The following is a 5,601-nucleotide window of genomic DNA, read 5'->3' as shown; positions in this document are numbered from 1 at the left end:
CCCCCTTTTTGGTACAAATGTTTCAAGTTCCCAAGAAGTTTCCTTGGGAAAGCAATAATTGTTTCCAGCATCTGCTCCCAAAAATATTTCACTGCCGATAAACTCGTTTGCCCCTCAAATTCAAAGGCACAAGAAAAACGTTGCTTTTCCTTGGCTAGAAACACAAGGCGGGTGACCCAAGTGAGGAGTTGCTGTAACAATGTGTCCTGTTGTCCCCGAAACCCACATTGAAATAGGGGAGGGAGAGTGATCCCGGGAAGGATCCTGGGTACAAATGTAATTGTTGGTAGTGTTTTGGGAGCCAGCGCCTTCCCTGGGCCCAGTGCCAGGGTTGAGTGGGGCTGTGGAGACGTGCGGGTCATGTGTCTCCCGTCGCATGATAACACCTGTGAGACGCAGCCAAGAGGCCACATGTGAGTGGTAGGAGCACAAGAGGTGGGGTGAGGTCTCCCCGGGTGCAGACAGTGGCTGTTGGCCTGGGACCAGCACCAGCTTTGTCCTTGGACTCAAAGGGAAAATGCCATGTCCCCCCCTGGAGGGAATGGGGGAGTGCAAAGGGGACCCAGGGACTGTAACAGAGGAAGGCAGGTGGGGCAGGGCAGGGAATTGCTGATCCGAAACTTGTTCCATTTAACTTCTCTAGTGTAACACCCACACATGCTTGGGGTTGTGTGTGGTTGAGTGTGTCTTGGTTGTATTTTGCTGTGTATCTTGTTTGTGCTGGATATTTTCCTTCCTCTCTCTGGCGAGAACCACCTCCCTGTCCCCCTTATCGTGTCCAGACCCTTTGTCTTAAGCTTTCCTCCAAGGAACCTGTGGAACCAGGTTGGTGACTCTGGCCACTTCACCAGGGCTTGCTGACCACTTTTGAAATGATTGGCTTGCATTTGCAGCCTTCAGATAATGCCGGCTTCTGGTGGGGACCAAGCGATGAGGTCAGAAAAGCTTGCAATTAAAGATTTATTATTTTTTTTGCAAAAATCTAGTTGGGCTAATAAAAGATATCCCCTCTAACATGAGTCCTGATTGCTGAGGTCAGAAAAAATTCTTCAAGGGTCAGGCCCCCTGGGCTGACTCTCTGCTTCCTCCTGGGGCTGCTGAAGACTGAACGGCGATTTGGGAGCCAGAAAAGCTCCCCACCCATCCCGCTCTTCACTGCCAAAGCAAACTGAAGCTTTGTGAAGGGAAAGCCTCAGGTAGAGGGAGAGAAAGTCTGTCTTGGGGTTTGAGGCCCTCTGTTCTCTCCCTCTCCTTTCCCCTTTTGTTTTCTGGGTTTGGAGCGGGAAGATGGCATGGGGGGGACATCAATCGCTGCAGCAAACTGGCCCAGGTTGGAGACTGCAGTTTTGCTGGTGCGCTGTGGGCCAGGGATGAGAGCCTGGCATGTTTTAGTCGCTGTTGCAACTTCTTTTGGGTTCAGCATAGCTGTCGCTGACCCCCAGCTATGTGTCTTGCTGGCTGGTTTGGCCACACAGACCTTGAGTGGGAGGATGCCATGAGTATATCCTCCCCTAGTGCGGGCTGCCCAGGGGCAGGGTCCTGGCACCTACTGCCCGTGCAGGCCTTGAGTGGGATGATGCCAGGGGAGTGCCATTCCCTAGTGGAGACTGACCAGACAACAGGGTCCTGGCAGTCCCGCATTGGGGATTGCAGTGTCTCTGTGAGGTGCTATAGCTGAGAGAAGGTCATCAGCTCGGGTCCTTTTTGCTGTTTTACAATTGCCGCATTTCAGCCCACTGGTGTGGCACTGCACCCCAGCCATATGTTGGCTGGCATATTTGGGCCCGGGGTTAAGCACTTCTTGTTTATCCAGGCCTCAGTGGTGTATGAGCCTGGTTGGCTTTTTGCTGCAGAAAGCCTTCTTTTGTCCCTTTTGCAGTTTATGCCCCAACCAAGCAGTGTGGTTGGGCACTAGTTCAAGTTCAGGCCCAAGCCAAAATAGGCCTGGCTCCCCTTTTGTTGTTTCCTAGCTGTTAGGTCTCAGCCTACGTCCAGGTCACAGTCAAGTAGGTCTGGTGCTCTTTTGTTGCATGTTCAGGCCTGAGTCCCCTTGTTATTGTTTTACAGCAGTTGTGTCTCAGCACAGGCGTATTGCTGAGCCCTGCTGTGTGTGGGTTTGCTGTGTATCTGGGCCTGGCACGTTTTGGGCCTGGCACATGTTGCTTTTGTGGCTCTGTGTCCTGACCAATGCAGCATGGTTGGTGCTGGTTGCTGGCCAGGCTCTTTTGCTGTTTGGCTGGCTGTTCTCTGAGGTCTCTGGCAGTTTCCTATCGAGTAGGACTAAAAACTTGGGGATGTGATATGCTGATGAAGGGCTGTTAACTCCTCAAACCCACCGCACAGGGGTGAGGATCAGCACTACAGTTTTGCAGGGAGCAACGAGGGACCCTTTGCAATGCAGCCCGACCTACGCTGTCTAGCAGCTCCCTGTAGCGCAGTGGACCCACAGAGCAGCTCATTGGACTCTGGTGTGGGCCCCCGCTCCAGCCCATTGCTGAAAGGCAGGTGTAGGGGCGCAGGCCCCCAGAACTACCCTTTGGGGAGTGCCAAGTCCCAGACTACCTGGGTATGGGCAGTGACCAGTGCCACCCATAGACTTTGTTTTGTAGTTTGTAGTGTTTTAAAATTATAGCTAGTGTTGTCTATATTTGTTTCTCTTCATGCTTTGTAATAAATTTGTTTTTGTGTTTACACTGCTTGCAAAGAAAGGGTTGTTGGTTTTATTGGCCACCCTAGTAATTCAATTAGCGTTTCCCAGGTAGACTGTTTGGAGGCTCAAGCCACAATAAAATATATTTGGTATCCCCAAAATTGAACCTGGCCTTTCTTGCTGCTGACAGATGCTCAGTGTTGTGAATCAGAGCAGCCGCCGGCAGCCGCCTGACTCACACACCGGAGTGTTTAGATTTAGAGCTCGGCAGGCGGGTAATTGATGGATGGAGTGGAATTAACCAGGCACAGACGCGTGTAGGTTACAGGAGTTTGTTTACTTACGTCGCCTAGATAGTGATGGACGACGCAGGCGAGCCTTTGTTCCGTTACAGCTTCGGTTATAGAGTTGAGTATACGCATATAACTTCGGTTACAGAGTCGAGTACATGCACGCAGTTAGGTTACAATGAGATAATGACGGACGTGGCGCCGGAACGAACGGTCGAGCTTGCAAGACTTTCTACGTCAATATTTTACGCTGACGGGGTGATTGATTGGGAATTGATCAATTTCCCAATTCTCTGGTGACAAGCACAGGTGTTTCCTGTGAGATCCCCAGAGCTCTCCGCCTTGGGCGGAAACCGTTAAACTATTTATAGGCAGAGGTGTTTGACAGAGATGCCCAATTGTGAACCGTTATATGGAATCTTTAATTTTTGGCAGGTGGCAGCTCTTTGTCTCCTCAAGTTACAAGGTAGTGGGTTAGGCTTCTCTACCTGTTACGTGTGTGCTACGTGTGAGGAGCTTATGCTTATCTTTGACCAATTATATATAGTTTCCCCTAGCATTTTATTTCAGCTGACCAATTATCTACAGTACTCCGGCCGCGTTTTGTTTCAAGGAATTTTTGGCAGGGATGTCTTTTAACCTTAATCGTCAAAATGAGGATGATTTGAATGGTATCTCTTGCTCAGTGGCATGGGCACAATTTAATTGGGTTGTGACACTCAGCAGAAGGGTTACATCTACACACTTACTTGTGTCTGCTGCGGCTTACCCTGTGGTTCAGTGGTAAAATCCTCGTCTGTCACACAGAAGGCCTGGGTGCTTATACAACTACAGCCATGGAGGCACGAAACATTTGGATTCAGTCTGGCCTTTGGATTCTGTCTCAGTGCCCTAAAACGGGGATGGAAGGTCTAGGAAGCCTCCACGCCTCCAAAAAACTCCTGTCTAGGCATATGCATCCAAGGTCTGAGTGGCCTCTCATGCATATGCTATGATACAGAAGGATCAACAGTTGCCAAACTTGTCTCTGCAAAGGAGAGAGCATGCATTGGTGCAGAGGAAGTGTGGGGAAGAGGGCCAGCGTGATGAAGCAAATGTTTAGGTTCTGGCCAAAAAAACCCTGACGAAAGATGGACCAGAGATTATAAGGACAAGGGAGCCATTAGTGATGGGGAGACCTCAAACACCACAGGTGAAGGGCGACTCATGGCATAGTGTTTGAAAGGGTTGAACTGGGAGGAAGAAAACCAAATGCTGACTGAGGCTTTCTACCTCTTTCCCCCATGACAGGATGAGTGTGAAACAATCTGCCCCATCTCTCAGAGGCAGCCCACCCCCATGGCCTCTCTGGCTGTGGCCATACATTGACCTTCATCCTATCCAGCCCAAGGTCCTGGCCCTTCCTTGAGCCAGTTCAGATCTCCAGGCACCCCAAGCTCTGGCAGCCTCTGCAGTGGTCCCTCCTCGACCTTTTGACCCCTCTTGGGCCCTGGTCCTGCATGGCCCACTTGAGAGTCCATGGATCAAACAATGGCTGCTTCCTCTACTATGATCTGGCCCTTCTGCAGGCTCAAGCCCTTTCAGACCTTCCCCTGGGCTCCGTTCTGCCCTCGACTGGCACCCTAGGACCATGAGCACTCTAGTCATGCTGGAAACTGCCCTGGCTGTGGTCTCTAGCCAACCCCTCTTGGGCCCTCAGACTGCAAGAAACATCCGTTCAGTGCTTGTCTCTCAGGATGTGGTCTTCTAGACTTTCCCCGGCAGGCACTGACCCTGAGGGCAGTTGGCAACCTGAGGTTTTGTGTTGCCCCATACTCACCCTTCCCCGGGATTTGCCACCAGTGCCACTTCCTAGGAGCTACCCCACCACAAGAAGCCCCACTACTCTGGCCACAAGACTCAGGCGAGTGCAGCCTTTGGTCATACCCAGGACCAGACCCTAGGATGACCTGCTATCGCAATCCAGAGGTGACACGTCCTACCTTGGCCAGGGGATTCCAACCATACCTATTGAATCTCCTGTGCTACAAAAGATAGCCTGCTGCAAGGAGCAGACGCATCCTGCAGATGAGTGCATGACTGCATAGGTAGCGTCGCCAGGAGTGGTTCAGATTCTACTTTTCTCCGTGCTCAGGGGTGCAAGGGAAGGCTGCTGGCCCTAGAGCGAGGGCTTGGGAGACCTGCCTTGAGCAAATCCCTGAGCCCCAGCGGGGTGGCGCCTGGGGCCAGGGCAGGAGGCAAGATGGAGACGGACGGGCGGGGCAGGGCTGCCTTCCCCATGTCCTCCCTGGTGGTCTAGTGGCTAGGATTTGGCATTTCACTGCCGCGGCCTGGGTTCGATTCCCAGCCAGGGAAGGCAGGCTTTTGAATCCCCAGCCCGCGGAGAAGGGGAAGGCGCCCTGCCACTTGTAGGCAGGCTCAGCTTTTCCTGGCCTCCCTGGGCGGCGAGTTCCTGGTGCCTTGCTAGACGCAGGCCTGATGCTGAGTGCCAAAAGGCGCTGCCAGGAGTGGGATTTGAACCCACACCTCCAAAGGGAGACCAGGACCCCCAGGACGAGGGAAGGGCGCGGCCTTGAGCCTGGCGCTTTAGACCACTCAGCCATCCTGGCAAGGATGCCCCTGCCTCCCTCCCTCCCCTTGCCTGCAATTGTGCTGCATGCC

General features: G+C 52.6%; 1 protein-coding gene and 1 non-coding gene across 3 annotated transcripts in view; both read right to left on the bottom strand.

Annotated features, from left to right (window-relative positions):
• The window catches only part of LOC106721826 (zinc finger protein 420-like), a 40,407-nt gene that overhangs the window by 13,259 nt on the left and 21,547 nt on the right, over nucleotides 1-5,601 (bottom strand). The gene's annotated exons all lie outside the window — the stretch shown is intronic.
• Nucleotides 5,440-5,549, bottom strand: TRNAL-CAA. Its single transcript has 2 exons — nucleotides 5,512-5,549; nucleotides 5,440-5,485 (listed from the first exon to the last, which is right to left on the bottom strand). It is a non-coding gene; the product is annotated as a tRNA-Leu (tRNA).

This window comes from Alligator sinensis, unplaced genomic scaffold (genome assembly GCF_000455745.1).
Source record: "Alligator sinensis unplaced genomic scaffold, ASM45574v1 scaffold1455_1, whole genome shotgun sequence".
Taxonomy (NCBI): domain Eukaryota; kingdom Metazoa; phylum Chordata; order Crocodylia; family Alligatoridae; genus Alligator; species Alligator sinensis.
This window is presented reverse-complemented; position numbering and strand designations above follow the sequence as displayed.